Genomic DNA, 9,922 nt, shown 5'->3' on the forward strand with positions numbered 1-9,922 from the left:
TTTTTTTTTTTTTTAGCTAAATTTTGCAGTTTTTTTTTTTAGCTAAATTTTGCAGTATTTTAAAATGTTGACGATATTGGCAAGATTATGGCTGGGAGATAAAAGTAGCTGCTCTCAGGACTTGGTGCATACGTCCTTCACTGTATCCCTAGGAAAATCTTTGAACACTTCCTTGATCTTGGCCACAAAAGCAGTTGGTGTCTTTCTCAATGGCACCCCACACATAGTAATCCATAGCATTACAATTGAGAGAATTAGAAGGCCAAAAATTGGGGCTAGTGAAGTCATAGAAATTCTCCAACAACACTTCTAACTCTTTCTAGAGATATGGCAAGGAACTGAATCCTGCTGCCACACATATGGTTTTTTAGCAGCAACCAACCAGAGATTGACCACAGTCTTCAGCATTGTCACATTACCATTTGAATTGAGCCTTAAGCCCTGTCCAAAGATGTGAGGATGAATTCTGACATGTAGATGTAGACAGAATGTCTGCTGTGTCACATCTTATAGCCTTTACAGTGTTCACAGAGCATTGAGCAGCAGTCATGATGTCAGTGTTTCGATACCCAGTGTGAATCATCATGATACAGGTAACTCTCTTCCAATATTCAGATGGTCTCCAGTCGTTTATGTCAGCTAACTTTTTCTCAACTACAACTTTAATCTTTATGCTTTCTAATACTGTTAACTGTTCACCTTATCACCCTGTATACATACTATATGCACACAAGTAGTTCTGCCTTCCAACCAATTTCCCTGTCATGTTTACAACTGCTACTGTCTCTCCTTCCCCCCACACAAACAACTGGTTCCCCTCCTCCAGCCACATCTTATTGACATCCATCCCTTATTCTTGCCATCATCATCGTTCTACCCATATTTACCATAGATCACTTTTCCCTTGTTTATATCTATCTCTTGCTCTCCCCCCACATTCTTCCACTGAAAGTGAATGACTACAGAATCTACGGGTATAATGTGAGTTTTTGTTGGACTTAAGGTAGGGGCAGAATGTTTTTGAACTTAAGTCAAAAGTTAGGTAGAATAAGTTTACCACAGTAGTGCCCTTTTCAAAAGAGATACATTAGAATTTTTGAAAAATATCTATTGTTTCTTCCTTCGTCTTTTGGAGGACAAAGAAGAATGATTACTCACAATAAGGAGAGCATTGTCTTGATACAGACTTCGCCCAACAAAAGGGAAGAACTTATGGAATTTGTGTAGGAGGTATAAACCTATGAGGTTGTAACTTGGGCAGAGTCAGATGAGCCCATAGTGATATCATATTCATTGTCCTGGGCAGGTCAGGATCATAATTCACCTTGGAAGCTGATAAAAGTACATCTAGCTGTAAAGATAATATTACTTTCATTGTTTCAGATTTTGGCAAATTTCTGTGTGAAGATAAGCACCTTATTGAGTAGGATAAGAGAAATAGATGAATAATAATTGGTTTTCTGTTAAACTGGAGGAAGGAAATATCATTTTTGTTATTAAGTTTGCTGAACCAAGTTATAACTCCACTGGAGTTATTCCATCGGCTTAGGTGGTTGCGATGTTTAACAATGGAAATTATTCCATCTAATATGGCTTTACTTACCCTATCTAGATCAGATTTAAAGGATCAGATGAATCTAACTGAGGGTTTAAGCAAAAAGTTTGGTTTGGAGTCTGTAAGTGTAATATGTGAGTTCCTAGGCTGGTTTCATATGATCTTCTAAATTTAACCCTTTTATCATTCATATTTCTCTGTCAAATGGAAAGCTGATTTATTCACATTGTTTTAAATTAATCATTCATTATCTTGTAGCATTGAGAGTTCAGTAATGTGATTGTTATTTTTAGAATGACATTATAGGATAGGTGTAAGAGATCAGATCTGGCTGATTTGAACATAAAACCGAATATTTGGGCCAAATATGGCTGGTTTAAATGCTAAAGGGTTAAGGTAGAAATTAGGGTATCAGTCCTAGTATTAATATCACCAGTCTTTTTATAGTTCTTATTGAACTCTTTTCTAATGAATTTCAGATATGTGCTAAGTTGCAAGTAATAGATATTTCCAGTTTTGTTCACAGTTATCTGTAGTTTATCCGATTTTTGAATCTGGTTGATGATATCTCATAAAATTTCTGTTGAAATGGATTGTGACTGTTACAGAATTTTACATTCCTGATCATATTTAGGATGTCTTTCTCAAACTGGTCAAGTAGATGGTTCTGTGGAGGAGATATATAAGTTCAGAAGTTACTGTGGTAGAGATCATATTTGGTTGCCAGGATTTCCTTCTCCTTATCATAGTATTCTAGCAATAATAGTGTTGGTCTTTAGGTACATCTTCATGTACTTAATTCAAGGTACATCTTCATGTTTAGGTATGTTTTTTTAAAGGTATGCCGATGTACTACTTTTCCCAGTTTAAACTTTACTGGATGTGCTTAATGCTTACCCAAGAGAAGTGTGGTGATTTTGTGTTATGCTAAGAAGAGGTGCACAATACAGGAATTCTTGAACCGAGTCAAGTACAACAAACTACTCCAAATCATTTTTGAGTATCTGCATAAGTGGAGTCAAGACCAGCAAGTTCGTACTGAGTGAATTGATCCACTAATCAGGCAATACTTGGACAAATTACATACTATTTTTTAAAATAGTGAATCTCCAAGTGAAGCACCTGACGCAAAGAACAGTCCCAATGTTGAAATACCATGTGGAAATCCCAATGAGGAAAGCAACTCCAAGGTAACCATTAATGAGGATATTCTTATTCATGGGGGTGAAAAAGTTTGAAAAGTAAAAGAAAAGTTCCTAAGAAAAGCAGCCCCAACACCACCTCTCAAAGCACTGGAGAGAAAAAAGGAACCAACTGAAAGACCGATGAAACACAAATATAAAAAACAGCAGAAAGAAACCACAAAAGAAACAAGGAAACAGTGCCTGAAGTGTGTATCATCTGTAAATTTTACATAAAAGATATGGAGATATTGAGACAAAGTAGACTTTGTGCATCCAAAGCTCAGGCAGAATGGAACCCATGACAAAAACCACTCTCCACTTAGCCAACAAAATAGAATAAAACCACACCAAGAGGGACTCATATCCTAATGCAGACCTGCAGTAAAGAAGACCGCTAAAAAATGGTGTGCAATGCAAACTGCAACAATAGAACAGCAAAATTTTTTTAATGTGGCACAAAAAATAGTGCAGCAGTTGGCATGGTTCCAAATAAAACTAAGCCATGCACACCCACACATAAGACCACTACAAATAGACCCAGGATAACCACCCTTACCACTAAGCTGACCATCACACCAATTCTATTAATAAATTTCAGAAGCCTCCTACAAAGCAACAGCAAATGCAAAATTGCATACCTGAAGAAGCTTTCTGCATATCAAGCAATATGTATTGGAATCTTTTCTGTTTGGCTAATTCCTTTAGTTTTGTTCCAGTCGATTTCAAATTTGGTGTATTGATGTAGTTTTTTTGTGCTAATTATGGAAATGAAATTAATTTATGCCATAAATTAATAAATAAAAAGTTAATAGCTTTTCAACTTTTCAAATTTCAGCTAATTTTAGGAAATCAAAAGCCACAGACACATTGGTGACTGCTACCCTAGTAACAAGCCAAAGTATAGTCTGCTTTGGGAAGGTTGTTGAGATAGATAAAACAGTCTTCTCAAGATGTAAATACATCCGATGAAGAGTGCTACCTCAGTGGTGGCTTTTCAGAGGAGTGTGTTGCAAGATCAGTGTGTTGCTATGTCGGAATCACAATACACTAGAGGAATGCATATGTTTGGTGATTCTTCCAGGAACCACAAGTTTCAGTCTCCACAAGTCACTCTGAAATTTCTGAAATTGATTATAATTTTCAACATAGAACAGTGAATCACAGCGTTGAGTTTATTACCTCAAAAGATGGTACCCATACACAACAAGTGGAAAGCACATAGGTGTCTGTAAAAAACAGCACTGTGGTATCCGCCATTCTATGGCTAATTCGTATCTCTATGAGTTTATATGGTGCGGGAGATAGAAAAATTGTAATTTGTTTGACAAATTCCAAGAGTGCATCATAAACTTTTCTGTTTGAACTTTTGCTACAAAATATGTATTGTTTACATGTACTGAACAGTTTTTTTTTATTTTTATCTTTTCTGTTTAGATGTAATTTTGTATACTGATTATAGAAATGAAATTCATTTTTGCCATAAATTAATTCATCCTAATGTTTTATCTAATGTTATCATAGACAGCTATCATGCAGAAAATGCCAGCTTCCAAATTTTGTTTTCTCTCACATACACACACACACTCACACATACATCTTCCATCTTATATATTATAGATGTATATATATACAATGGGCTTCTTTTAGTTTCCATCTACCAAATCCACTTGCCCATGGTCCCATGCAGTAGGACTGAACCCAGAACCATGTGGTTGGTAAGCAAGCTACTTACCACACAGCCACTCCTGTTATTAACAGTTATTTTTTCAAAGCTATAATGGAAGTGACAAAGGAGCATATTCAGCCTATTTTATTTCATGAGTTCAATAAAGCAACAAAGTAATGGAAAGTGCAAGGAATATCAATGCAGTATATGCCATATTTCTGGTAAGGCATGCAGGAGAAATACCTAGCCAAAGTTAAACCTCTGTACTTGGCTTTTGTTGATTTGGAGAAAGCTTTTGACAGAGCCCCCCCCCCCCCGATCCATTATCTGGTGGGCGATGCAGAAACTAGGGATAGACAAGTGGTTGGTGAGAGCTGTACGGACCTTGTACAAGGACACTACCAGTAAGGTGATGGTGGGCAATGAGTACACCAAAGAATTCAGGGTACAAGTAGGGGTTCACCAAGGATGGTGCCCAGCCCCCTCTATGTTCATCATAGTCCTCCAGGCAATAACAGAGGAATTTAGGACAGGCTATCCCTGGGAGCTCCTTTATGTTAATGACCTTGCTCTTATAGCTAAATCACTACCTTAACTAGAGAAGAAGTTCCAGATATGGAAGCAAGGTCTAGAATCAAAGGGCTTTAGAGTTAACCTAGTAAAAACCAAAGTCGTAGTAAGTAGGAAGGCAGACAAATCACAATCCCCTTCAAGTAGATGGTCCTGCTCAATCTGTAGAAAAGGCATAGGTAGAAACTCCATAAGATGCACCCAGTGTAAGCTTTGGTCACACAAAAGGTGCAACAATATGAGAGGAAGGTTAACAGAGAAACTAACTTTTGTATGTGGAAGGTGCGCAGGCATAATAAACACTGAACATGTGCAGAAAATAGGCTCCATCAGTTGCGAGGGGGACATGCTATAGGTAGTAGATAGCTTCTGGTATCTAGGCTACTAGGTTAGTAGTGGAGGTGCTTGTTCCAAGAGCGTGCCTGTGAAAATAGGTTTAGACTAGGCAAAGTTCAGAGAGCTCCTACCCTTGTTGGCAACAAAGGATCTCTCACTCTCTCTCTCTCTCTCTCTCTCAAATTGAAAGGCAGATTGTTTGATGCCTGTGTGTGAACAGCTATGCTACATGGCAGTGAAACATGGGCTATGACAGCCATGGACATGCGTAGGCTTAAGAGAAATGAAGCCAGTATGCTTTGCTGGATGTGCAATGTCAGTGTGCATGTTTGGCAGAGTGTAAGCATCTTGAGAGAAAAGTTAGGCATAAGAGGAATCAGATGTGGTTTGCAAAAGAGATGATTGTGCTGGTATGGTCATGTGATGCGTATGAACGAGGACAGTTGTATAAAAAAGTGCTAATCTCTAACTGTGGAGGGGATCTGTGGTAGAGGTAGAGCCAGGAAGACATGGGATGAGGCGGTGAAGCATGAACTTTGAACCTCACAGAGGCAATGACTAGAGACTGAGACCTTTGGTGATGTGCTCTGCTTAAGAGGACCCAACAAGCCAAGTGCAACTGTGCTGGTGGCATGTAAAAAAAAATCAACCTTTGAACATTGGGCCTCATGAAGGCAAAGTGGCTGAGTACCTTTCAAGTGTTAGGCCTGACAGACACAAGGTAACTGAGTTCCTTTCAAGCATTAGGCCTAATGGAAGCAAAATGCCTGAGTTCCTTTCAAGTGTTGGGCTTACAGAGGCAAGGTGGCTGAGTTCCTTTCAAATGGGCCTTACGGAGGTGAGATGGCTGAGTTCCTTTTGAGCGTTGGGCCTCATGGAGGCAATGACCAAGACCTTTGGCATTATGTCATGCTTGAGAAGACCCATCAAGCTGAGTCATGGCAGTTACCACTGGCACGTAAAAGCATCCATTACATTCTTTGAGTGGTTGGCATTAGGAAGGGCATCCAACTGTAGAAAACCATGCCAAATCAGACTGGATTCTGGCATAGCCTTCCAGCGTGCCAACCCAGTCAAACTGTCCAACTCATGCCAGCATGGACAATGGATGTTAAATGATGATGATGATGATAGGAGATAATAAGCGGTGGTTCTAGAAATTCTGAGCCAGAAACTACAGCCTAGAAGATGAGCCTTGTCCTGGAAGATCTGTGGAGTTCAATGAGGATGTCCTGCAAACCCTGGTGGAACAAAATCCCATCGTAACTGTTGAGGAACTAGCAGAGAAGATTGGATTTCATCATTCAACCATCCATCAACACCTGAATGCTATTGAAAAGTCAGAAAATTGGGTCAATGGGTTCCTCACAAACTTAGAGAATGAATGTGTGCTCTTCTTTGCTGCCATGTCTCATGAATGAACTATGTTTGGACCATATAGTGACTGGTGATGAGAAATGGGTTCTCTATAAAAATGTCAAGCACCGAAGAATGTGGGTAGGGAAAGGAGAAGCACCAGCACCCCAGGCTAAAGAAGGTCTACACCCATGTAAGGTATTGTTATCTGTTTGATGGGATATGAATGATTTAGTCCACTTTGAACTTTTAAACCCAAACCAAATGATAAAGATCTACTGCAAGCAGCTTGAGTGGCTTAAGTCTGTTCTAGAAGAAAAACGACCATCTTTGGTTTCAAGATGAAAAGTGTTCTTCCTTCAGGATAATGCTTGGCCACATACAGTGAGGATGACATTCCAAAGGCTGGAGCAGTTTGAATGGGAAATGATGCCCCACCTACCATATTTGTCAGACTGATTATCATTTATTTCACAGTCTTCAAAATCATTTGGACAGAAAAAATATGAATTCTGTAGACAAGGTTAGAACAGTACTGGAGGAGAATTTTTTGTCATTGACAAGTAAATTTTGGAAGAGGGGCCTTGCAAGTCTCCCAGATGGAAGAGAATTGTGGAAAATGAAGAATATACTTTACATTTAAAAAGAACTTTGTTTATCTTAATTTTGAAAATAAAAGAAGTATAAAAAAAACTGCATTATTTATGGGATGACCTGATATATAAGCCCATATGTATTTGTATACATACATACATACATACATACATACATACATACATGCATGCATTACATACAAATAACAGCTCTTGAACCAAACATTAATTTTTGATGAGGCATACTTTTGTTGCTTGATGAAGGATACTCTCCTAAAGCTAAATTTGGTAGTTCTAGTATGTTGTACAATTTATCTTCAACTAGCAGAACCTGTAATATTTCACTTAATTAATGGTAAACCTTATTTCTGAAAACTTAATCCAAAAACCTGACAGTATAACCTGTGTTGTGTTTGTATGGAAAGATAGTTGCTCATCTGCTACTCATTGAAAAGGAAAAGAAACTGGAGTATGATGAGTACTTAATGCACTTCATAAATACACTTTATATACTTTATGCACAATTTTATAGAAGTATTCGCTCTTATTTTTTCCATTTCCCCCATAAACTAAAAAATATCCTGTACATATGATACAACCTTTAGTTAAATTGCATATATATCTGCCACATAAATAAATGTGAATATTTCATAGAAATTACACTTATACACATGCATTAAGTGATAGGTAATATAAAAAAACTTAGTTCAATTAAAAAATACACTTTTCGCTTTCCAAGCACCACCATTTTTCCCCTTGCTCTCTGTGCCTTCCTGTGACCTCACCATCAGAACATCACCCCTCTGCTAAAATTATACTTTTAACTCTCCTTCTCTATACCATCACTACCTTCAACTAACGTTTTTAACCACATAATGAATATTACATTCACTCTACCTCACATCATGTACGCTTCTCTCTTCCTCTTTCTATCTCACTTTTTGCCTTATCCTCCTTCTCTCTCTCTCCTTTTTGTTTCTCCTCCTTTTCCTTTCAACTAGTCATGTGAAAGCATTACAATTACATTCCCTCTATCTCACGTCATGGCTGCTTCTCTCTCCCTCTTTTTCTCTAATCATGTGAAAATGTTACCGACAGGCTAAGTAACATAATGACAAACAGATATTGCAGCATTCCACATTTTGAATCACTTGTAATTTAGAGAAAAAAATTTCATACTTCCACCTCTTCATTTTAATCTTCACAATTAAAATCCCCCTCCCCAAAAAACAAATGGAGATATTTGATTTATGCATGATAGTTTTCCCCAAATGTTTTTCTATAAAAATACAAATTATAAGTGTTCCAAAATGCGGAATGCTACATGATGAAAAATACAAAATAAGTTGCAGCTTGAGTTCCAAAGGGATAATGAGGGGATGGGTAGACATTTAAAAAAGCAGGGGAGTGTTTTGAAATGTGGAAACATTTCCAGTTGCCTTTGGGTAATCTCTTGTATATATACACATACAAGCACACTTATATATACATACATTTGATATTGGTATCAAAGAAAGTGAGCAGATCCCTAGAAAAAACTTACTGGAGACCACTGTCTTGTACAGTGTTAAAACAAGAACATAGATACATAAGTACACACATACACTTCTATGTGTAAATGTTCTTGCTGTTCTTGTCATTATTGATGTTGATGTTTTTTGTACTGTACTGTGTTTTCTCTTTCTTAATACTCTTTTTGGAATTTTATGACCAACTTTGTTAGTAAACTTTGGATCTTTTTAAATTTATTTTTGTTCTCTTTTTTTTTTTTTTTTTTTTTTTTCCAAAAGATCAAGCAACATTTTCATATCGATTTTTAAACACTATTTTCTAAACCTGAGTGTACTATTGAAAAATACAGAGGGTACTGACATCCATCACCCTCTTTTGGCCGATGCCTCCCCTGGATTTTTCCTTCACCCACTTTGGAAACAACTGTATTAAACTATAATTAATTCATGTGTTCTATTGGTGTGTTGTGGAACACACACACACCCTGCACATGAACTCATGCTCAGAATTGAATTAGCAGAAAGGTTAGTGTTGGACAGAACACTTCATGGTATCTGTTTCAACTCTCACTACTCTGAGATCAAATCCCGCCGAGGCCAACTTTATCTTTCATCCACTTGGGGTCAATGAAATACCAGCCCAGAGAGGTGGATCTGTGAAATTGTGGGGCTATTGGACAAGATGTCTTGCAGCATTTGTTCTGTATGCTTGTATTAAGAAACAACCTCCTTTTACAGGTCACTGTAATAAGAATATGGTCATCAGGATCCAGCTAATTTTGGTGTGCCTAAAATGTCAGATAAAGCAACATACTTAACAATTTGTATGATTGTGAAACACAGAACTTGTATGAGAAACTGAGAGGATTGATTGATAGATAGCTTCTCATAGATATATATAAATATGCTCCTACTCACATTCTATGTTTCTTGTTTGTTTCAGACACATCTACTGGACTATAGGATCTAATCCGGCCATGTGAGTTAGTGCGTGAAGATTTCACTATTTCAAGGTCAGTTATTATATATCAACCCATTAGCCTTGTTTATACGCATCAGATCCTCTCATCCATTGCCGCTATACATGCACATACTATAGTGCATATATATATATATATATATATATATATATATATATATATATATATATA

The 9,922-nt window shown here is 37.3% G+C and overlaps 1 protein-coding gene across 4 annotated transcripts in view; it reads left to right on the top strand.

The window, feature by feature from the left end:
• LOC106873104 (uncharacterized) overlaps window positions 1–9,922 on the top strand; it is a 259,225-nt gene that overhangs the window by 160,144 nt on the left and 89,159 nt on the right. For all 4 annotated transcript variants that reach the window (XM_052975584.1, XM_052975587.1, XM_052975585.1 and 1 more), the window contains exon 3: window positions 9,715–9,784. The gene's annotated coding sequence lies outside the window, so the exon portion shown is untranslated. The remainder of the gene's footprint in view (window positions 1–9,714; window positions 9,785–9,922) is intronic.

Source organism: Octopus bimaculoides, chromosome 21 (genome assembly GCF_001194135.2).
Source record: "Octopus bimaculoides isolate UCB-OBI-ISO-001 chromosome 21, ASM119413v2, whole genome shotgun sequence".
In the NCBI taxonomy this organism is placed as follows: domain Eukaryota; kingdom Metazoa; phylum Mollusca; class Cephalopoda; order Octopoda; family Octopodidae; genus Octopus; species Octopus bimaculoides.